The 25,650-nt window shown below is 43.1% G+C and overlaps 1 long non-coding RNA gene across 4 annotated transcripts in view; it reads right to left on the reverse strand.

The window, feature by feature from the left end:
- Nucleotides 1-25,650, reverse strand: part of LOC130297470 (uncharacterized) — a 122,778-nt gene that overhangs the window by 39,393 nt on the left and 57,735 nt on the right. For all 4 annotated transcript variants that reach the window (XR_008849554.1, XR_008849555.1, XR_008849553.1 and 1 more), the window contains exons 2-3: nt 18,817-18,966; nt 2,936-3,066 (exon numbers count right to left, since the gene is read on the reverse strand). This is a non-coding gene — a long non-coding RNA (uncharacterized LOC130297470). The remainder of the gene's footprint in view (nt 1-2,935; nt 3,067-18,816; nt 18,967-25,650) is intronic.

The raw sequence follows: 25,650 nt of genomic DNA on the forward strand, positions 1-25,650 counted from the left end.
GCCGCCTCAATGCAAGCCTATGGGAGGGGGCGTGACACACCCCCTCCCATAGGCTTGCATTGAGGGGTGGAGCGCTCCGGCCTTTGGATAAGGGATAAGATGTCTAAGCGCCAGAGTACCCCTTTAAAGTCATAGGTCAGAGCATAAATCTTTTTTTGGTGCCCCCTGGCTCCCAGGACAACAATACAGGAACATTTGTGCACAATTAGATCAAATAACCACTTGGAGAATGGCAGAAAAAAAATGAAAAGAAAGAACAATATGACAGCGCAGGTTAAAAAAAAATTTGACAATATGAGTCTAAGGCTAGGTTGGTTTCCACATAGTTTTTTTTCTGGTGTTTTTGTCTTTTTAAAGGTACCACTGCAGAATTTGAGCCAAAGCCAGAAATGTATTCAAAAGGAATGGGAAACAAAAAGGGGGGACTTATACTTCCCCTTCCTACTGGATCCACTTCTAACTTTGGCTCAAAAACTGCAGTGGCCTTATTCCAAAAAAACACCAGAAAAAAAAAAACCTGTGTAGAAACCTTGCCTAAAGATGCAGAAATACGAGGCACTGTGACTGAGCTTTGAGAATGTGAGGTACAGCCTTGGATTACAAAGACAAGTAACTATTAGAATGCCTCATAAACAATAGCAGCATTGTTAATGTCCCAGATAATATGATCAAGCCATATTTCCTGGTGACACGCCAAAAGGCCTTTATTACCATAGATCAGCGTAACGCCACAGGCCAAGAGCTTCTATACAGGTCGCTGACCTTTAAAATGACACATTCAATCAGTTTTATAGCAAAAAAGGTTTATATCCCATCTTCATAAACATGAAACTAAAACACTAAAGATTGATATTTCACAAAAGGTACATAAAAGGGAAATATGCTTTGTAATGAAACAAATAAAATGACTATACATTCTAGTGTATCATACTGGCTTTAACCCCTAGTGGTGCAAAAATTGTTGAGACAACATTTTTGGTTTTCAAATTCCCACCTTCCAAAAGCTATTGCTTTTTATTTTTCTATACAGTGATCCCTCAACTTACAATGGCCTCTACATACAATAGTTTCAACATACAATGGTCTTTTCTGGACCATTGTAACTTGAAGCCAGACTCACCATACAATACTACAGACAGTCCAGATCTACGAAACGTGTCAATGGCTGGAAGAACCGACCAATCAGAATGGGCATTCACTGGTAAAACCCCTGTATTACTGAAGTGCATGCACTGACTGGTGTCTGGTAGCGCCCCTTACAGTACAGGAAGGAATTACATGTTCTGTACTACTCTTTACCTGTACCAGGGTTAGCTGCTCCTTTGGACACCAGGTGGGGGCGGCTTCATTTAACTTTTTTAGGACACTGTGTGTTCTGTACTGGACCCTGAAGAAGCTCCTGTCCTCTACATAGACCAGTGATTTACAGCATTCAGCAGATCTTTATTACTTTTATATGTAAGGATTTGCTTCATGCTATATTAGTTATCTACTTCTTTTTCTTTAATCCTCACTTTTTCCTATTTTTGGATGACATTTTGGTGGCTTCAGAACCAATTACCAGGTTTCCATAGAGTTATGGTCTTAACATACAATGGTTTCAACATACAATGGTCGTCCTGGAACCAATTAATATTGTAACTTGAGGGACCGCTGTATAAGCATTTGTTTAGTTATTGTATCAATTAATATATGAAAGTGTGGTGGGGAAACAAAAAACACAATCGCAGTGTTTTGTTTTTATGAAGTTCACCATTTGTATAGTTTCTCTTATGTTTTACTATGTTTGAAAAATAAAACTTTTAAAACCTATTTGCTTTTGTGTTTACACATTTTGAAATCCCTAACTGTATGTTTACATTGATGGACCTGTTTGTGAGCTTTATTTTATTTTATTTTTTTAATTGTATACTGAATCCTGATATGGATAGAGTAAGGATGGGGGAAGAGAGGGGGGGGGGGGGCGCATAGGGGTGAAACATTATGAAATAAAGTCGCGGTTGAAATGGTGTGGAACGATCCCTGGCGTCTAATTAATCCTGAAAAGAATATTTTCTCATGCTTTTCGTCTTCACATAATACTGCATCACGCATCGACATATTATTGTGTAATGATGAAGGATTAAAATATATAAAGAATGTCAATTATGAATCCAGATCCGTTTCAGACCACACCCTGTTAATTTTTGACTTAGAGACAGGTAATAATAGGAAAATGGGAAGAAGGCAGTTTAGACTTAAAGGGGTATTCCAGGAAAAAAACTTTTTTTTATATATCAACTGGCTCCAGAAAGGTAAACAGATTTGTAAATTACTTCTATTAAAAAATCTTAATCCTTTCAATAATTATCAGCTGCTGAAGTTGAGTTGTTGTTTTCTGTCTGGTAACGGTGCTCTCTGCTGACATCTCTGCTTGTCTCGGGAACTGCACAGAGTAGAAGAGGTTTGATATGGGGATTTGCTTCTAAACTAGGCGGTTCCTGAGACACGTGTCATCAGAGACCACTTAGACAGAAAAGAAGAACTCAACTTCCTCAGCTCATAAGTACTGAAAGGATTAAGATTTTTTAATAGAAGTAATTTACAAATCTGTTTAACTTTCTGGAGCCAGTTGATACATATATAAAAAAGTTTTTATGGGATTGTTCTAATACACGTTTTAACCCATTCTCGCCCGTCATTCATAACGCACTTTATTTTGGGATGGGAGATAGTATGGGCGAGAACAGGTTAAAACGTGTATTAGAACAATCCCATAGACTATAATGGGATTTACTTACGTAAGTTAGGGCTTTTCTAATGGCCATTTTACCCCACGATCGCCTGCGATTTTATAACAGGTGTTAAAGGAGCCTAATATACCTCATAAAAAAGTATCTCCTTTTTATAGAAATCATGGCTTATAAAAAGAAAAGACCACTAGGAGTCTCCATACCATCCAGAATATAATCGTGTCCTGCTGCAGCATCCTCTTCGTTCCAGCTGAAGAACAGGGTGGGACAAACTCCATGAAATGTGGGTGAACAAGCATCTTCTTAGCTCTCTACTGTCCTTTCTATCAGATTCCTGTCGGAAAACAGAGAGAAAGGGTTACAGAGCAGCCTACAGTGATTAGTTGAAGAGACCCCGCAGAGCACAGCAGACTCAGGGAGGAAGTGAATGCATGGTGAGTGAGGGTGGGCTCATTGCTTGCCTCAGATGCACCCCTTCCTGAGCAGCTTTCAAAATGAGTGAGCAGCAGAATGGAGGGATTTGTGAGTCAAATACAGAAGGTAGACACTAGGGATGAGCGAATCTAATCTGACTAATCCAAATTCGTTACAAATTTCAGGAAAATGTTGCTTTGCAATGAATCCGAACATCGCCGCCATTCAATCACACAAATTGCTTCATTTAGTGCGGTCCAGGCTCCAGGGCATCTAAAATGGCAGATCCACATGTGAGGACATGGGGCAAGGAATCCTGGGAAGGCGGGTAGGCGGGATTACCCTGAATCACATACAGGATGCAGCCTATCAGCAGCCAGCCACCCCTGTGATGTCACAGCCCTATATAATCAGCAGCCATCTTGCGGCCAGTCACATAAGTGTTTTATTTCAGAGAGAGAGTTTCAATGCAGGGAGAGATAGAGCATTGTGTGCGTTGCACAGAAAAAACAGCTTCACAGCAGCGATTCACCATAAGCCCAAATCACTGCATAAAATCCAGCATGTAGAATAGTTCGGCACTGCGGTAATACGGAGAATCTGGTACTGGCATGAGCAGTCAAGCGGCAGAATCATGTGAAAGCCTATGAGAAAGATGTGGATCCTACCTGGAATATTCTGTCCAACTTAAAGTCCTTCCTTCATACCTAAAAGAGATGCAGAGAAGCTGATCCCTGACTCCCCTAAACCACCAAAATGGTACCACTTACCAAAAGTGCATAAGTCACTTAACCGACCCCCTGGAAGACCCATAGTGATGGAGATTGGCTAAGTGACTGAGCACTTATCTCAGTATATTGATTGGCTTTTGAACCCTCTTTTGACCTCTATCCCATCTTACATATAAGATACTAGGCATTTGCTACAAATGGTCAAAGATATCCATTGGGAGGAGGGGTACAAATTGTGCTCTGTTGATGTAGATAGCCTGTACACCTGCATCCCGCATGATGCGGGTGAACAGGCAATAAGAGAGTTTTTCCAATATACAGACAGATCTGCAGTGTTCATTGATTTTGAATGTGAGGGCTTACAGTTCATACTCTCCAACAGTGCATTTAAGTTAGATGAAAATGGTATAGGCAGGAGACGGGGACTCCTATGGGGACCCGGTTTCCTGCACTTATAATAATTAGTTTTTAGCATTTTTTGAAAACAGTCTACACTTCCCTCGATCCTTATCTGCAGTACATAAAAACCTACGCGAGGTATGTGGATGACATCCTAGTTATATGGTCAGGTTCTGAACAACAGTTTTCAGATTTCGTTGCTTATCTTAATGCTAGCAATACAGTAAATATGGTCTTTACGTATCAATATGGGGGAGTAATAATAACAGTCTATTCACAGAAGGTTACAGAAAGGAAGTCGCTAGGAACACCCTACTCCACTACAATAGTTCTCACCAAAACACAGTAAAAAAAAGGAATACCCTATGAACAATTCCTCAGGTTAAAACGTAACAACACAAATGAAGGATCTTACCATGAACAGACAGATGACCTAGAAAAAAGATTGAAGAAAGGTCATACCCAGAAAATTTAATAAAGAAGAGTAGACTAAGAGCAGATCAAAAAGAAGACAGGATCTCCTACAGATTAAATCTAGACAGAACCAAGAAAAACGTTTTACTTTCGTCTTTAATAATTCTCCTATGAATAGGATTATAGAATCAGCCATAAGACGCAACTGGTATGTACTAGGAGTAGACGAGGACTTGAAAAATGTAGCCAGTAGAAAAACAATAATTACATACAAAAATAACAAAACAATTGGTGATGCACTGAAGATTACAAAAGAAGCAGAGCAGAATAGAACAAAAATTACATGGATGGGAGACCTATCGCCAAAAGGAAATCTAAAATACAAAAATTGCTACTTTTGCAATTATAACATGTCAACTAGAAACTTGATGATAGGTCCTATCCATCACACTGTTAATGAATTAATAACGTGCCGTTCTAAAAACATAGACCCTGATTTACTAAGAGTGGAGTGTAGGTTTCTTTGTGGGTTTTAATTCCCTACAATTTTTTTTCCACAGTATTTAATAAGGTTTCCCTACATTTTCCCCTTTTCCCTACATTTTGCCTTTTTTACACATGCCCTGATCTGTTGGGTTTTCCTCAGCTCAAATCCACCACATTTTATGTGGAATCCTCAGTAAATATGTTGGGTTTTTGTGAAAATGTCCCTTTCCGGTGACCAGTCCCCTTTTTTGGGTTTTCTTAGTAAAATAGAGAGTTAGTCATTAGTGTTGCTCGCGAATATTCGCAATTCGAAGATTATTCGCGAATATCGCATATTCGCGAATTTCGCGAATATAGCGCTATATATTCGTAATTACGAATATTCTTTTTTTTTTTTTTTTTTATTCACAGTACACATCACAGTGATCATCCCTCTCTGCTTCCAGCTTGTGTGGTGTAAAGAAGGCTCTAATACTACTGTGTGAGACTGACGTGCGAAAATTCGCATATACGGGAATTCGCATATGCGAAAATTAGCATACGCTACTTTTCGCATATGCGAATTTACGTGCGTGTTAATTTTGTATATGCCAATATTCACATATGTTAATTTTCGCATACGCGAATATTCACATATGCGAAAATAAAAAGAGAATATAACGAATATGCGAATATTCGCGAATATATGACGAATATTCGTCCATATATTCGCGAATATTCGCGAATTCGAATATGGCCTATGCCGCTCAACACTATTAGTCATATTTTTTTTTTAATTCTGGCACAAATTCTGGCACCGACAGAATTTCTGGTGCAATGCGACAAAATCTGGTGCACAACCCGACAAATCATGTTGGGTTTTCAATAGTAAATGAGGGCCATAGTGTATGCTATTTTCTGTCCATGCAGTTTTTATTATGTAGGGTAGGCGGGAAGCCAATTGTTTGTGCGCATCAGGGAGAATTTTTACTCCATTCGCATGGGGAAACAGGGTGCACCCCGCTTATTATCCCACATAAGAGAAACGCATGAGAATAACCCAGAGGTCCTGCGCTTTGCAGGACTTGAAAAAGTAGAAGCAAAGGCAAGAGAACGATGGATAAAAAAAACTCCTTCAAAGGGAGATGCATTGGATCATTAGATCCAACGCAACAGATTTAACTGATAGAACTGACATAGCAGCGTGCTTCTGATTTCTAGACATGCCCATCACTGACGTTAGAAATCACGTGTGTGGGTGTAACTGAATGTGAATGGTCACCTGTAGTTCTTACCTGTATATATGATGCACTAATTCAGACAAGGTTGTATGGCCGGAAGAAGCACTTGGTGTGAAACAGAGCTTGTTGCTTATCGGTACACCCCTGTTCTTGTCCCTCTTCCCTGCATGTTATGTGAGTATCTTTTCGTCCAAATAAAGAAGTTTGAAGACAAGAAATGGTGAGTGGCCGGCTTTCATTTTCTCTTCGTCACGTTACTGCATAAAAGCACTGAGAGAGAGAGAGAGTAAATTTTGGGTGTAATACACAGCGACTCCACTGCTGCAGTGGGGTGTACAGCAATTTTAAAGCTTAAAGGGGCCAGTCAGGCAGAGCACTAAAAGCCATTTCCACCTGCTATAAGTGCCTAATAATACTGTACTGGACTCTACTACACAGGGATTCTGTACTGCTGCAGTTGGTTGTGCAACAACTGTAAAGCTAACAGGGGCCAGTTAGGGTGAGCACGAAAAGCCAGTCACCTGATTACAGTGCCTAATACAGGTTGCTAGGTGGAGCTTTTTGTCCTCTCATAAGTGTAACCTGTGCGTACATAGGTGGTGTACGTTTTTTTTCCCAGAATTTTTTTTTGGGCCTAGTTACTGTGAAAGGCCAGCCAAAGCTACCCACTTGTTTCTGTATCCTTATACAGTTTGTAGTGGAGCGCATAGTCCTCCTCTCATAAGTTTAAACTGTACGTACACCTATGGGTGCATTTTTTTCCCCTGAAAAACTAATTTGGGCCTAGTTACTGTGAAAGGCCAGCCAAATCTACACCCTGGTTTCTGTAGTCTAATACAGTTTTACGCGTAGTGGAGCGCATTGTCCTCCTCTCAATAGTGTAACATAAACGCACGCAGCTGGTGCGTCAGGCAGAGAAGTGTTAAGATGTACAGAGAAGTGGCAAAGGTCTAAATTCATCAAGTGCAGGCAGAGGTCGCAGCAGAGTAGGGGCGAGTGGCAGCAAGAGTCACAGCGAGAGGTCTGAGCTCCTGGCGTCAGCTAGCAGTCGTGTCTTGACCAGCAACCCAGCAGCCGTGATTGATTGGTTCACTCGGTCATGCACTTCATCCCAAGTGACATCTGACACTCCCAGTCAACATTCCGTGGGTTCCTCAGACTCAGACCTCAGTTGGCATGGCCCTCATGCTGCTGCTGCCACCTCCAGGCTCTGTCATTGTGCCACTATATGGTCTCCTCATGCTGATGCTGCCATCTCCAGGCTCTCTGATTTTGCTGCTATATGGTCTCCTCAGACTGATGCTGCCACCTCCAGGCTCTGTCATTGTGCCTCTATATGGACTCCTCATACTGATGCTGCCACCTCCCGGCTCTGTCATTGTGCCACCATATGGTCTCCTCATGCTGATGCTACCACCTCCAGGATCTCTCATTGTGCTGCCATGGATACTGCAAAACATAATCCAGGTGCTGGTCCCCGTTTTAGAAATTCCTCCTTATTAGACCACAAGTAAGTATTGAGGATATGCATTAGCTAAAATGTAACTTTTCTTAGGATAAAATATATGGACCCAAAATTTGTTTGAAATCAAACAAAAGGAAAGGTGTGCAAAAAAAAAAAAAGGTGGAAGGGAACAATGTATGGTCCATTGTAACAGGTATGGGGTAAAAACTTCTCCTGTAAGGTCCTACTCTCACACTATTAATTCCCTTCTTGGCAAGTGTTACTCGCCCCACAGGAACCTCTCCCAATTTCCACCTAAAAAACATTGCCATTTCCCAGGGTTTTTAGTGTGAAATAGGGAGAGGTTCCTGTGTGGGGCCACCCTTTTTAGGGCGAGTAACACTTGCCAAAAAGGGAATTAATAGGGTGAGAGTAGGGCCTTACGGGGGAAGTTTTTACCCCCACCGGTTACAATGGACCATACGTTGTTCCCTTCCACCTTTTATCGGTCTTTGCATTGCATCAATACTTGGTGGTTTAGGTGGCACATGGAGTTTTTTTGCACACCTTTCCTTTTGTTAGATTTCAAAATATTTTTGGGTCCATATATTTTATGTTAATAAAAGTTAAGTGTTAGCTAATGCATATCCTCAATACTTACTTGTGGTCTAATAAGGAGGAATCATTTTAATAGCGATTCGCCGCAAATAAATTGTCTCTAGTAGACAGTGCTTTAAGTGGGCCGGTAAGCGGCAGTAGTCTTGAGAGTACCAGCACTTCTCTGCGCGCCCAGAACATGGTTTCATCGTACCGGAACGCATGAACACTCCCCTCTCTCCGCCACCGCCTTGACCTCTCGCCTAGGCGAACCCATGCAAAAGTCAGACCGCTTCCCAAAGTTTTCCGAAGCTAGAGCGGGGAGGAGCGAGGACAGAGCCCGAGGTCGCACGTCTGCATGAGATAATTAAGCCACGCCCCCTTATCTCCCCCTCCCGGAGGATGGAGGACGCAGCTCTGCATTAGACAAGAAGACACAGCAGGGGGAGAGAGAGGACGTACACAGCTCCTCCCCTCCCCCTGCTCTGTCTCCAGAGGACCTAACTTACCACGGGGAGGTTGCAAGTTTGCATGGGGAAAACACAGAGCAGGGGAGAGAGAGGACGTACGTGCACAGCTCCTCACCTCCATAATGACTTCTATGTGTGAAGGAGGACATACTGCACTGCACAGGCTGGGGATAAGGGGGGACATCGCAGTATGAAAGCTGGGGATGATTTCTGTGTGTGAAGGAGACATATTACACGGGCTGGGGATGTATAGACTGCGGGGGAATAAATATCATACTGGGGATGATTTCTATGTGTGTGTGTTGGGGGGGGGGGGGGGGGGACTCCTGAATGACACATGCTGGAAGTTGTAGTCCCTGTTATGTGTATGTATGCCAGTATTTTCCAGCCAGGGAATGCTGGTAGTAGTAGTTTTGCAACATCTGGAGGCACCCCGGTTGGGAAACTCTGGTGTATGAACTACAACTCCCAGGAGACTATTGAGATACAATAGAGGTGTTGGTGAACTACAACCCCCAGGAGACTACTGAGATACAATAGAAGTGTTGGTGATCTACAACTCCCAGGAGACTACTGAGATACAATAGAGGTATTTGTGAACTACAACTCCCAGGAGACTAATAGAGTACCAACACCTCTTTTGGCCCACTTAAAGCACTGCTAGTAGACACATAAGTAATATATATAAACATAATTTTTTTCTGTGATATGACAGGTATACGCTTTAAATATGCCTTTAACCCACAACAACTGTTATATATTTTAGTGAACGAATAATTGTACGAGGATCTACAAGAGAGTTATTATTAATAATTGTTATTATTCACAGATTTATACTGTGCCAACAATAATGAGACCATTTTAGACGGCCAATGTGATCTACCAATATTCCAAATAATATCCTTGTTAGCGAAGCGTCAATAATAGATGGGCGTTTGTTTTCAGGCTGTTAGTAAACAGGCTTTGAGATTTTATACCCCAATGACATGTAACAATTGTGCCTTTAGGGGAAAGCTGTTTTATGATCTGCAGATGAATTATATGGCTGATTAAGATTCGCACACATTCCCGGGGGATGCAGACGGCAGCTGTGAAGGTGTTCTGAGGTGTTGTTGTTTAACATCTCTCCACAATATCATCAAATGATATTGTAAGTACAGATACCTAGATCCCTCCAGTCAGCATAAAAGAACAAAAAAAACAAGGTTAAAAGTTAAATACATCGTGCCATTGTGTCGGAATGAAAAAGTAATAAAGTAATTTAGCAATAGATCCTGTACTGTGTATTCTCATGATATTTTCCTTGATTTATTATTATGTTGTATGTTTTGTATCAATGAAATCCAATTTAAGCCCTTGGGGACGGAGCCCATTTTGACCCTAAGGACTGGAGCCTTTTTTTCAAATCTGACCACTGTTATGCATTAAAGGAGTAGTCCAGTGGTGACCCAGTGATGAACAACTTATCCCCTATCCTAATGATAGGGGATAAGTTTGAGATGGCGGGGGGTCCGACTGCTGAGGCGCCCTGCGATCTCCTGTACGGAGCCCCGACAGCCCGCGGGAAGGGGGCGTGTCGACCTCCGCACGAAGCAGCGGCCGACACGCCCCCTCAATACATCTCTATGGCAGAGCCGGAGCGCTGCCTTCGGCAATCTCCGGCTCTGCCATAGAGTTGTATTGAGGGGGCGTGTCGGCCGCCGCTTCGTGCGGGGGTCGACACCCGCTATCTGGCCGGAGAGCCTGGCCCCCATACAGAGAGATCGCAGGGGGCCCCAGCGGTCGGACCCCCCGCGATCTCAAACGTATCCCCTATCCTTGGGATAGGGGATAAGTTTTTCACCACTGGACTACCCCTTTAATAACTCTGGGATGCTTTTACTTATAAATTTGATTCCGATAGACATGAATGGAGGGGGTGTGGTGTGACATCACGACCATGAATAGGTCATGTCACGACCGTGGATAGGGGATAAGTTGTCTAGAGGCGGAGTTCCCCTTTAATCCAATTCCCATGCAGGTGTGATGCTACAGACATACTTTCCTCCATCAGCCCTTTTCTTCTTAATAAGTTATTGCAGTGTTTCCCAACAAGGGTGCCTCCAGCTGTTGCAAAACTACAATTACAACAGGATGCCAGGACAGCTCGGGCATGCTGGGAGTTGTAGTTTTGCAACAGCTGGAGGCACTCTGGTATTCAAGTGTATGTTAGTTCATGGTGTTAGAACAAATGGAAGAAGGAATGGCTAATTCCTTATAATGTACAGTGGTTCCTCAACATACGATGGTAATCCGTTCCAAATGGACCATCGTTTTTTGAAACCATCGTATGTTGAGGGATCCGTGCAATGCAAAGTATAGGACAGTGGTCTAAAACCTGCGAACCTCCAGATGTTGCAAAACTACAACACCCAGCATGCCCGGACAGCCAACGGCTGTCCGGGCATGCTGGGAGTTGTAGTTTTGCAACATCTGGAGGTTCGCAGGTTGTAGACCACTGTTAGAGGAAGTTGTACTCACCTGTCCCCGCTGCTTCGGACCGTCACCGCTCGTCACCGCTGCCCTGGATGTCGCCGCCCATCGCTGTCTCCGCGTCCTCGTGGTGTCCCCGACTCTCCGGCAAGGCCTCTGCTTCCCCGGCATCCTCGCTCTCCGTCACCACCATCACGTCGCTACGTACGCCGCTCCTATTGGATGACGTGATGACGACGTGATGGCGACGTGATGACGACGATGGAGAACGCCGACAATGCAGGGGATCCCGAAGAGGACGCGCCGGAGACCCGAGGACAGGTAAGTGATCGTCAGCGGACCACACGGGGCACCGTAAATGGCTATCCGGTGGCACCTGGAGCAGTAGGTGCCCCGACATACAAAAGCATGGCCCCGACATACAAAAGCATCGTATGTTGATGCTGCCTTCAACATGCGATGGCCTCTGAGAGGTCATCGTATGCTGAAATGATCGTATGTCGGGGCCATCGTAGGTTGGGGGGTCACTGTACAGGGTTTGTGGGTTGTATGTTACCATGCTCAAAACAATATGATATTTCAGATTAGATCTTCTGCAAAGATGGTGTTTGATGACGATCTATATCACCATATAGTAACCCGGCCAATAGACACACCAAAGTCACTGGCAGGGGTTTACTTAAGACCGGTGTATCAAATGGGGGCAGTGGCGTAGCTATAGGTGGTGCAGAGGTACCAGTCACACCAGGGCTCTGGTGCCTAAAGGGGCCCAAAACTACATCTGACCCAAGAGAACAGTATTATAATTGGCACATGGGGCCCTATTGCAGATTTTGCATCGGGGCCCAGAAGCTACAAGTTACACCATTGAATGCGGGTCTTAATATTTTCCTCCTTTTGTGTTCAACAGTCAGTGTGGTGGTCCAGTGCAGCTGCACCAGTTGCTACATAAAGTTTAACTCAGGTGGCTGTAGTCTTATGGGTTGCTGGACAGCAAATGCTTGAAATGCTGAGGCCTATCTATTTGTTTTTTTATGCCTTGTGCATGTATATTGCTAGGTTTCTGTGTTGAACCACGCATACACTAAGTTCTCTAAAGAGTGTAAGGGGATTAAAGGGGTACTCCGCTGCTCAGCATTTGGAACAAACTGTTCCAAACACTGGAGCCAATGCCAGAAGCTCGTGACGTCATAGCACCACCCTTCATGTTGTCACGCAACGCCTCCTCAATGCTGCCGCCATGCCCCCTCACATAGACTTGCATTGAGGGGGTGTGACATCATGAGGGCGTGGCTATGATGTCTCAAGCTCCCGACTCCATCTCCAGCGTTTAAAACTTTTTGTTCCAAACGCTGAGCAGCGGAGTACTCCTTTAAGTTATGCCAAATTGTTCAAGTTTTCAGTCCTGTCCAATAGTCATTCAGCTCCACCCCTATTTCTAGGATAGGGATATAGGGAGTGCAAAACCCACATTCTAGTCAGTCTAGTGTTTAGCGATTAGCTCTACTAATCTGAGGAGGGAGACAGCAGCTAGTTAGTGAGTCTCAGGTGAAGCTAGAGTCTGACACACCTTATCAAGGAAGGCCACTATCTTCCTTGTCATATCTAATCTCCAATACAGTTATTTGTCCCCGTTGCAAGCATAGGTCTCTACAGAAAGGATAACCAAGTAGATTGGGCCAGTCCAAAACCGCATACGGGTCAAAACTGAGCCGACCGGAGTCACCGTTTGACTCCGGACGGCTCATTAAAGTAAATGGAGTCACGGACTGATTCGGCTGGGGTACGGGAGCGCCCTGTTTGCCCCTCCCCCACCAGATCCAGCACCCGTGTGTAAAAAACGTGGTGTGAATGCAGCCTCAGAAGCTGATCACATCAGGACTAGGTGAGGGCTTCACAAAAAGCCTAACATAAAAATAGCAATAATATGTAAAGCATAACATTATTTTCTTAAATATGGATCCAGTCTAATCACAACTTTCCACTCCAATTTAAATGTGTTTTTTTTTAACTATACTAACTATAATATTACTGAACCTATTTTTATCCCACATTTGGACAATTTGGTTTCCTGGTGTTTGAATGGAATGTCAACCAAAGTTCTGTCTTTTTTCATTAAAGATTGTCTGTCACCATTGTATCTAAGTGCGGGAATAATATCAATAACCTGAAATGTAATTTCCTTCTCAGTATGACCCATTTCAAAAACATATCTGAGAGTTGGTAAATCCATCTCTTTTTATGTATAGCAGATCTGTAGTTATCTTATTGTGTTTTTACATCTAACAAAGTTTCCTGGACATACAGTAGTTTGCATTGTATTAAATACACAAGGAATTTGGATTTGACCGCACCTGTTCAGCTGGCTATTTAAACCTTCAATGGATTGTGCACCTTTGCCAGTGAAAGAAGATACATTTTTTTTAGCTAGCTTTCTGTACTTCTATGTTTTCCTGGATTAACATTTTGCTTTCTGAGACGACATCTCTCTTGTTCTCTCGGTTCTGACTTCGGCTTGCTGACACTGAATTATCTGTTGGTTTGTTTTTCTCCCTCTGTATTATTAGTGTACATTTACTTCTGTATTCCTGAAAAATTCCCTGATCTGTGAGTATTTTTGTAGTTTCTAATTTTGAAGTCCAAGCACGTAGATAGGCAGGGACCGTCTTCGTGGTTGTGGGTCCATCAGTTTGGGCGGATACGCAATAGATAGGAAAAGAGGTTGTGGGCAAGTGCAGGACTTTACCATTTCCTTTTCCATACATAACACTTATAAATGAAAAACAACTTTTTGTTTTACCTTTGAGAGACCAACATCTGTTTTAACTATGTCTTTTCCCCTCTTAACAACACATCAAAAGTGGCTCCCCCATGATGTACACTTCCATTATTGAACTGTTCCTGCTACAATTGCCAGGATCACTCTAATCACAGCCATTTATATACTTAAAAATCAATAGCAACTTAACCCCTTAAGCCCATTGTGACCTTAAGGACCAGAGCATTTTTTGCACATCTGACCACTGTCACTTAGCATTTAGCATTAAGCATTAATAACTCTGAGATGCTTTTCCTAATCATTCTGATTCTGAGAAATTTTTTTGTGACATATTCTACTTTATGTTAGTGATACATTTTCGTTCATACTTGCATCATTTCTTGGTGAACAAAATTGGGGGGAAAAAGTCGGTGCGTCTTATACGGCGAATACACCCTTATCGCGGCGGTCCCTGCGGCCATCAATGGCCGGGACCCGCGGCTAATACAGGACATCACCGATCGCGGTGATGCCCTGTATTAACCCTTCAGACGCGGCGATCAAAGCTTACCGCCGCGTTTGAAGGGAAAGTGACACTAACCCGGCTGTTCAGTCGGGCTGTTCGGGACCGCCGCGATTTCACCGTGGCGGTCCCGAACAGCCTGACTGAATAGCTGGGTTAGTGCTTACAGGACACGGGGAGGGACCTTACCTGCCTCTTCGTGTCTTCTCCGTTCAGGGATCCCCTGTATGGCCGGCGCCCTCCTTCCTTGTCATCACGTCGTCGCGTACGTGCGTCGGCGTGCGTAACAACGTGATGGCGGCGACAGAGAGCAAGGATACCCGGCCGGCAGCAGAGACGTTCCGGAGCGACGGGGACACGGCGACAGCGATGGAGCGACATCCAGGGCAGCGGTGACGGGTCCGGAGCGGCGGGGACACGTGAGTATTACCTCCTATGCAGTGGTCTTCAATCTGCGGACCTCCAGATGTTGCAAAACTACAACTCCCAGCATGCCCAGACAGCCAACGGCTGTCCGGGCATGCTGGGAGTTGTAGTTTTGCAACATCTGGAGGTCCGCAGGTTGAAGACCACTATTGGGTTTAAAATCTTAATTTTTTTAGATTTTGCACCTATAAATTGGGTGTGTCTTATACGCCGGTGCGTCCTATAGGACGAAAAATACGGTATTAGACAAAATAGTTTAAAGCTTTTTTACAATTCATCCACAGTAGTGTTCAAAAAGCTAAACTGTATGGAGAAATGTACGCTTGACTTTTCTGTAACTTTCTTGACTTTTCTGTAACTTTCATTAAAGGGGTATTCCGGGCAAAAACATTTTATCCCCTATCCAAAGGATAGGGGATAAGATGTCTGATCGCGGGGGCCCTGCTGCTGAGACTCCCACGATCTGCCTGCAGCACCCGCATTCACGCCCCCTCCATTCATGTCTATGAATGACATGAATGGAGGGGGCGTGGCATGACGTCACATCCCCAATCCCGGAGGTTTCCGAAACTGGAGATGCAGCACCCGCGATCAGACCTCTTATCCCCTATCCTTTGGATAGGGGATAAAATGTTTTTGCCCGGAATACCCCTTTAATACGGAAGATTGAATGTGCATACTTTAGCTAGACACAAGTTTATCGGAAAATCCCAACTCTCCTTATTTTCCGTACTTAGAATTAGGGTTCATTCACACTATAGATATTCCAGGCGGAGATTTTATCTGTAGCGGGACCTAAGCCAGGCGAACAGTCTGCAGAGAAAATTCTGTAGTGTAAATGGTGCAGTAGATTCCCAATGAAAACAATGGGGGGTTGCTCCACCGCAACAGAACACTGGAGCGGAATTTTGCTCAGAAAATACGTAGTGTGAATAAGCCCTTAGTCTTCACTCTGTATAAACCATTGTATACATACTGTATATATCATTAGATAGAGCACCCTTTCCAAATCTACCCTAACTCCACCTTAGCACTACTTTATTATGGCTAAATGTCCTGCAGATAGGTGAAATGGCTCATCCCAATAGTACAGTGCATGATTTCGCATTCTAATTGTTCTCCGTGTTTCTGGGAATAATACAGAAGAAAATGATATTCATGAGTTATTTGAAAACAGAAGACTCTCGAAAAGTCAAATCATTTTGTTCAGATCTAAAAATGAGTCATTTAATGCAACTATATTAAAGTTTTCCTGATTTGAGCCAGATACTGAAGTATGCTTGTTTCTTTTTTCTGATCGACCATTTTTTTTTTTTTAGTACTTTAGTATAGTGACTACTGAGCTGCTTTTATCAATATTTAGTGATATGATTTAAAGCAAACCCTATAGACATAGACACAAAAGACTGGAGGAAATCCAATTCATCTCTATGGGTAGATTTTGCAGGCACGCTCTGTGACCTGTGTAGAGGTCAATGTGCAGGGAGGAGGGAGGCTGAGCTCTGGCAATCAACTATTGGAAAAGGCCTGATACTGTATTATCTATCTAATGGGGTCATCTTTCACTTTAATCCTGTCTGTGATGAAAATGAAAATGAAAACTGCAACATTTCAGGATTATTTCGGTAATATACAAAGTAAAATGGGAAATTTAAAAATCAATTGCCAAAAATGATTAAAGATATCTTTAGCATAAAAACATAATTTAAACAATAAGGGAGTTTCTTATGATACATTCCGTTTAAGAGAGATGTGTATAAACAGATGCCTGCTAAAGACCCCTAAAGGATAGATAGATATGAGATAGATAGATAAATAGATAGATAGATAAAGAGATAGATAGATAGATACAGCAAGCAGGAGAATACAGCAGCACACTGCTAGCACAAAGATATATATGAAATGCTATATTGGTATAGTGAACAATTGAGGCACTTGGCTTACCCTTTGGCCAAATGGCGTGTACCATCCCACCACGATAAGGTGACCTCATTGGGATGGACCCTACACTATGAACAGCCTCTGAGCATTCAGTAACCAGGCTTGTAAGATCTGGGACATCCTGCACCTTATAAAATGGGTGGGGTGCACGAACCAACATGGAGGTAGCCACTCCCCCCATATGTACTACACTATTTTTTAGCTAGATAGAGGGATGGATGGATAGATAGATAGATTAAAAAAATGTAGAAAGGCAGCACAACCAAATTCACATGAAAAAAGTGCCTGGTGCAAAGCCTTCTGGAGTTTTGGCCAGGGACAACTCCACACTAACATACTGCACTTTACTATGGACTGTGTTCTGCAGTGAGATCTTCTTGATGGATAGATAGATAGATAGAAAGATACCACCCGAAGATATGGCTGCTGGATCCTGGGCTAGGCACGGGGCAAATATTGACTCAAATGCCAAGTTATGGGACAATGGCAGCTTTACTGAGGCAGACAGATGGAGTAGTCTTTATTGCTCAGTTAGGCCCAAGGAGGTGACCAGTGACTTCAGAGACTTTAGTGCTAAGTGGATTATGGACAATTTGCTGCAGGCCCATGCTGACTTTATGCAGACTGATCTTGACTGACTTGACTAGGACTGACTAGACAGACTTCACCCCGTATGTAGCTTACCAGGTTTTGACTTTCACCTGTAGGGCACTTGGTTGGCAGAAGCATGGCTGCGTGGTCGGCCTTGGGTCTCCTAAGGACACCAGACACTCTCTCCAGGTTTAGACTTTACTGTAGCTCAGATAAGAATGACTAGCTAGCTCCTCCCAGGGTTTATATGGGGGAGACTCTGGAGGGGTCCTATGGGTCACCCACAAGTCATCTGATCACCGGAACCTTTCTTGGTTACAACACTTAGTAACAACAATTAAATTTACATAACATTATATATACATTACATTAGATAATACAAGGCACTTGTCAACCTTTTATAAAATTCAACTTAAGGGAGAACTCAAGAGACAATGCAATAGAGTCCGCCAGATAGAACAGCAAGGGTACATGGGTGCAACTCCTGTACTGGGCCACCTGAATTTCTTTCATTGGCATCTAACGTAATAACATAGTCTGTAAGTTTTTAAGGCTGATAAAAGACATACTTCCATTCAGTTTAGTCTATTACACTGCAATGTTGATCCAGAGAAAGTCAACATTTCCATTGATGGCAATGCATTTCTGAGTAGACTTCACAGAAAGAATGGACATCGGAATCGGGATTTCCATGGCAGGAACATCTGCTACGGAAATTCCGCTGTGTGCACACTGCAACAGAATCCCATTGAAATCAGTTGAAATGTCCGTGCAGAATTCTTCTGCAGAATTTCTGACATGTAAACATAGCCTTCTGGGGTAGAAGCCAAATTGTTACTCATTTTATTGGAGAAAAAAATTCTTCCTGACTTCATTTTAGGAAATTACAATAAATCCTTGAATCAATGACCCTTCCCCAGAATCTAATATATATAGTACACTCCATAAGTGCATCTAGGCCCCTTTTGGACTTTTTTTTATTGAGCTCACCATGACCATTTCCTCTGGCAAAAAGTTCCATAGTCTCACTGCTCTTAGAGCAAAGAACCCCGTCTGTGCTGGTGTAAAAACCTTCTTACCTCTAGACATAGAGAATGACCCTTTCTTACAAATACAGTCTTAAAGGAGAAGTCTCACCTACAAAAATGTTTTCCATAGTGCCCGAGCTGCAATAAAATAAACAATAAACATGACTCACCTGCAATCGCTCCCCCCGGTGTCCCGGGATCCCGCTTTGTTTCTTCCCCGCCGTCTTCTTCCTGGTCTGGCTGTAATCAGCACGTCATGCTGCCACTCAGCCTTTTGCCGTCCAAGGTGGGACATCACTGAGGCAGGCAATGAGTCCAAACTATTAATATATAATATAAACAAAGCATATTTAATGTCAGTTATCACTTATGGTAAAACTGTTGGAGAACAAAAAAAAAATGCCCAGAGCCAGAATTGCTTTTTTTACTTAAAGGGGAACTCGGTGGAAACAAGTGGAAAACAAATGTTTTCATATCAACTGGTGCCAGAAAGTTAAACAGATTTGTAAATTACTTCTATTTAAAAAATCTGAAGCCTTCCTGTACTTATATAGTACGGCTGTATACTACAGAGAATATTGTGCAGTTCTTTTCAGTCTGACCACAGTGCTCTCTGCTGACACCTCTGTCCATATCAGGAACTGCCCAGAAGCATATCCCTACAGAAACTTCTCCTGCTCTGGACAGTTCCTGACATGAACAAAGAGAGCACTGTGGTCAGACTGGAAAGAACTTCACAAATTTCTCTTTAAAAACTATATATGTAGTATACAGCAGCTGATAAGTACTGAAAGGGTTAAGATTTTTAAATAGAAGTAATTTACAAATCTGTTTAACTTTCTCGCACCAGTTCTACCAGAGTTCCCCTTTAAGCTTTTATAGTTATTAAAAGTAGTAAAATTAAGCAAGAACTATATCAATTTATTATTGCTATAATTAAAGAAGTATAAGACTGTGTTCACATCAGCATTGTGGAGCTCCATATCAACTGCTGATAATGGGGCTGGGATGGAGGTTGTGACACCGGACACCAATGGAACCCGACATGCCCCATTCACTCACTTTAAATTGAGTCGGTCGAGGTTCTATTAGATGCCCGTTATTGTTTATGATTTTAGCGGAGAACAAAACCTTTTTTTTTCTGCTTAAATCTGGTTATTTTAACTGAATCAGCAAATGGAGTTCTCTAACAGAGCTCCAAATGCTGATGTAAACATAGCCATGTAACTTAAATTATACACTACCGGTGAGTGTGTCACTCCGGTTTGCTAGCCACGCCCCCTCACACAAAGCCATAGCTCTCTTGCAAGTCATGTCCCAGGATTTAGCCACACCCCTTGTTTTTTTGCTTCGGCTCAAGGCCAAAAACACAATTTTCACCTGATACCCCCACATCACAGTTTCTTCAACCACAATCTCTTCATCACGGCTCAGTCCCACTTTACTCTACAAGCCCCGCATCTCCATGTGAATGTGTTGTTCCTGTCTGCAAGCCACACCCTCTCCACAAGCCACACCCTTTCCTATTGTCGGCCCTTTATTGTGCATTGGTCCTGCTTGAAAACCGAGACCTCGCCCGCAAAGCCACGCCCCCTCTATTTTCGACATTGTTTTTTGAGTGGTGGTCCAGTTTGCAAGCTAAACCTCCTTTTACAAAGCCACTAAGCCACAAGGCCCCACCTGAGGATGGAAAATGAGGTCGGGATATCAGGTCGGGATATGAAAACAGGATATGAGCCGAAACCGGGGAAGGAGCCTGATAGACCTCAGAATTTCCGGCCTATCTCGCTCCTAAACCAGGACGTCAAAATCTATGCAAAGCTCTTGGCCTGCCGCCTGTCAAAAATCCTCCCATCTATAGTGCACAGGGACCAATCAGGATTTATTGCTGGACGTCAAAGTTCGGACAACACGCGCCGTCTTCTTAATATTTTTTACCACTTAGAACGCTTCTCGACTAAAGCGGTCATTGTAGCGCTGGATGCGGAGAAAGCGTTCGACCGACTACGTTGGTCGTTCGCTTTTTCTGTCCTTTCACATATGGGATTCTCGGGTAACATACTGTCTGCTCTCACCTCCCTGTATTCCACCCCGACGGCCAGGGTATCGGTGAATGGTACCCTTTCTGATCCATTCCCTATCACGAATGGCTCACGTCAGGGGTGTCCCCTTTCCCCATTGATCTATGTCCTTTCCATGGAACCGCTGGCACAATCAATTAGACAAGACAAGAGAATACATGGGGTTACAGTAGGGGGACAAGAACATGTCATCTCGCTCTACGCAGATGATGTCATACTAACCTTGACGAACCCTGAGACTTCACTCCCAGCAGTTATGTCGAACATCTCATATTATGGAACACTGTCTTACTATCATCTTAACGACACTAAAACACAAGCTTTACCCATCAACCTCTCCCCTACTATGCTGCACGAGTTGAAGGACACATACCCTTTTCAATGGCAACCTTCCAGTCTCCAATACTTAGGCATTTCTCTTTCCTACCCTTCTAAATCACTTTACGTGGACAATTATGAAAAATTATTGCTCTCCATACAGAAAGACATGGAACACTATGCTAATTCAGAAATCTCATGGGTGGGCAGGGTGGCAACTTACAAAATGTTTCTCCTACCTAAACTTCTGTACCTATTTCGGACCCTCCCAATACCTCTTCCTTCTTCCTTCTTTACTAAAGCACAAAAAGGGCTTTCTTCTTTCATCTGGGCAGGTAGGAAACCCAGGCTGTCCTCGCAAATACTGTCTCGTCCCAGACTGGCAGGGGGACTAAGTGAGCCAAACCTTTACTTTTATTATGTTGCTACTCTGGTATCTATGATTAAGCATTGGTGGTGCAACAAAGCATCCCTCCCTTGGGTAGAAATAGAAAACATAGACGTGGCCCCTTACTCATTAAGAGACATACTCTACACGCCCTTCTGGAATGTCTCCCCACCCCCACTTTCAAACCCTATTGTTAAGGTGTCGTACGTAGCCTGGACATTCTTTGTATCTCATATGTCAAACCCAGTCCCCATGACATTGAACGATGTGCCTTTATCTTTCCTGCAAGCTCAAATCCCAGACCTAGACCTATCCTCCTGGACAAAGAGAGGCATACTCCAGATCAAACACCTGTACGAAGAAGGGGGACTGATGACATATTCAGATCTGGCACACAAATATGGAACCCCATCCCATGATTTTTATAAGTACCTACAGGTTAGACACCTCCTACAAAGCCTATCTCCCTCACAGGGAGGTCTGGCCGGGTTGACCATCCGATTACTTACATCTCCAAGGAAAGAGCTGAAACCCATATACGCAGCTCTACTGCACACGGAAACACTCTCTAAACCTTATCCTTTAAGGATATGGGAAACAGAGTTACGAACGTCATTCACAATGACGGGCTGGCAAGAAGCCTTCAGAAACATTCAATCAGCTCTCCAATGCTCATCCCACATAGAATCGGCTTATAAAACATTCCTACGCTGGTACCACACTCCTGACAAGTTAGCCATATTCTATCACTCTACCTCTGACAAATGTTGGCGGGGCTGCGGTCTCAAGGGTACACTCTATCACATCCTGTGGACGTGCCCTCTTATCCAAACTTACTGGTGTGCATGTGCTGACTTAATAAGAGAAGCCCTGGGGGCTAAGGTCCCATGGTCCCCTCAGTCGGTATTGCTATTCCTCTCCATCTCACCCATTCCTTCTCATGAACGTGAATTGTACTGCATTATTTGCACGATAGCTAAAATAGCACTATTGTGTCATTGGAAGACGTCCAACACACCATCGATTACCTCCATAGTCGCTAAAATCAACACTACTTACTCTTTTGAAAAAATAATAGCTTTGGGTTCCAATAGATTCCATCGTTTTGAGAAAAGATGGAGACGCTGGCGTTCATCCCCACACTGTGCAGACATATAATCCTCCTATGGATAAAAACTTCTTACACCCATTTTCCTTTCCCCTAGCATTTGCCGTTCATCATACTCGACATCAGAGTCGATAACCAATGCTGAGACATGTAATTCACCGAGCACACAGTTATGTACACTTCCATATATTCCTTATCAGTAATATTGTAGACCTTATATGCCTGAGGTATCCAATAGTTCTCTTGAAATAACACCTAAGTTAAGGTTATTTGTTGACTATTTGTAACTGTTAAATATGAAGCTAATGGCTGACTTCCCGATGTCAGCGTATTAACATGATGTCATACCCTGCATTGTTCCCACACCCGTTGGTGTGCATTGATTGTAACCATTCAAAACTCTTTAATAAAAATTATTAACGAAAAAAAAAGAAAACAGGATATGAGTACGGAATATGAGGATGGGATATGAGGACGAGATATGAGGATGAGATATAAGGACAGGATATAAGGTTTGGATATGAGGACCGGATATGAGGACAAGAGCATTATGACGTGTTACTTTTCTCTCTAGGTTAGGAAGACTGGGCAATACCGGGTACTCTGTCAGTATAAAATATTACGTAATTCTGTTTTATTATTTCCCCCCACAATTAAATACATTTTTTGGGGGAAGGGATGCATTGCTTCAAGCATTTTAGAAGCAAAACGATCGTTGGGGTTGGTAGGTATGGTCTGGCATTCTTGATAATCTGCTTGGGCATTGGGCTATGTTCCTTTTATTTTGACACATGTTTGTTACAGTCTTATACTGTAAGTTACTTGTATCCTTAGCCCTTATTGCCATATATACATGTGACTATTCCTGTATACTATATCACATACAGACCTATACCTGCCTTTCTATAGTGATCCAGTGCCTCTCATTTTATGTATTCTGTACTTTTTCTATGTATGTTTTGACTTTGTGAGTTCAATAAAGTATGTGGATTTATAATGATTTTATGCATTTATGTGCACTGATTGGTACATCTCACAAAATAATTCCCTTACAAGGCAAGCAGGAAAAAAGAAAAAAAAAAAAAGAATATCGTTGCAGAGGAAAAAAGGTTAATGGATTCCTTGGATTTTCAGGCCATCCTAACATGGCCGAAAATTTGCAGAATGTCTGCCTGGACAACACAGGCACCCATTCCGTACATTTAAATGTTCTGGCAGCCACTAGGACTGCTCGGAAATGCGCCGTCTCATAGACTGCAAATGCATTTCTGAGTGGAATCCGCAAAAAGAATAGACATGCCTATTCTTTCTGCAGATGGTGGAATCGGGATTTCCATGGCAGAAACAAGCGCAGCGGAAATTCCGCCGTGTGCACAGTGCAGCAGAATCCCATTAAAATCACTTGGAATCTGCTGCAGCAGAATATTCTGGCAAAATTCCATTCAGAAATTCCGCCGTGTGAACATAGTCTTAGTGTGATCTCTCTTTTATTGGCTATGGGCATGAAGCGCTCGTTTCCCTCTTTTAGTCTCCTATGTTATCCTGTGGACAGGAGATGAATTATTATAGTGTGGAATCTCCTTGGGCACCCTTGAAAAGCATTTATTTTTTCTTGCTTTGTGCTTATACGGGGGCCTTTTTATTTGTGTAGCAGGTACTTGAGTAATAAGAGGTATTGTTCACATACATAGGGTAGAATTTGAAGAAGAAATAGCTCCAGGACATATGGGTTTATTGTATTCCAGGTAGAATACAGTAATAGCATAACACCTGTGCATATATTAAAAGACAAAATAAATATGTAAAACCCATATTAAACAAGGCATTGACTGATCGACAACCAATGACAGGCTCCGCAGAGATCCGAGAGTTAATCCTCACAGTTCACTGCCCCCATCATGATACACCACCCCCTGTCTTTATTTTTTATTATTTTTTAGTTTTCTACCTTGATATTGCTCTGTATTTTCTGCTCAGTCTCAGTCAGATTCACAGACTGGGAAGGGGCGTTCCCAAGCATGCGTGACATCATCTGAAGCCATACAGGGGAGAACTTCCTCTCTAACTCTGCTAAACACAGCCTAGAGCAGTTCAGTGTGAGATGAGCTATGATTGGCTAAGGCTGCACACACACCCCTCAGCACTCCAGACTGCATTTCCGGATTTTGGACTCCTGCCAGGCCAGCAGGAGTCTAAAGTCTGTGCAAGAGATAGGGGAAATGTTCTCTGGACAAATAGGGAGACACCTAGTGGCAGCTTTTTTAAACACAAATAAAACATAGAAAACTGAATTTTTTTTTAAAACAAAGTACATTAGAAATATGCTTTATTTACCATAAGGAGTGCAATAGCAAAAATTAGTTTAAATGATAGTGCCCATGTGAGGTGCAGAACTGCGACCCATGCATTTTTACGTCAACCCCTCCCCTCAGCTGTCTGGAGATTTCTGAACATACAGCGAGGAGAGGGCAGTGATGGGCAGGACGCAGTTCTGAACCTCCCTTGCCCTGTACACAGCTCCCTCCTCGCCCCTCAATCAGGAAGAGGACATCGATTTTCACAGCCTCGCTCCTGGATGGAGATTTTGACAGCTGTGATAATCCACGTCCAGGATCGGGGCTGTAAAAATCTCTAGTTGTGGTTGTGTGACTGAGCCATTGTGTAAATCTACGTCCAGGGGGCTGTGCACCTCCCTCGGCAGGAGAGGGATACTCACAGCCCCGCTCCTGGATGTAAATTTTCATGCACCCCCCTCAGGAGGAGGATGTAGATTATCACACCTGTCAAACTCTACGTCCAGGGCTATGAGAATCTACGTCCCTCCTCCTGAGGGAGAGGCGAGGAGGGAGCTGTGTACGGGGCTGATGGAGGTGCAGAACTGGGTCCTGCCCATCTCTACCTTCCCCCTCCCCTTGCTGTATGTTCAGAAATCTCTGGACAGCGGAGGGGAGGAGCCTACATAAAAAGGCACACCCATTTAACTCCAAAAATGGGTCTGAATTCTCTGATAAGCAAGTTTTTCAGTTTTTTACTGGTACAGCAAAAAACATCTCTAAGCTCCAAATATGGCAGAACAATACAGCCTTATATACGGTAATTTATTTACATG

Source organism: Hyla sarda, chromosome 13, assembly GCF_029499605.1.
Source record: "Hyla sarda isolate aHylSar1 chromosome 13, aHylSar1.hap1, whole genome shotgun sequence".
NCBI classification, from domain to species: Eukaryota; Metazoa; Chordata; class Amphibia; order Anura; family Hylidae; genus Hyla; species Hyla sarda.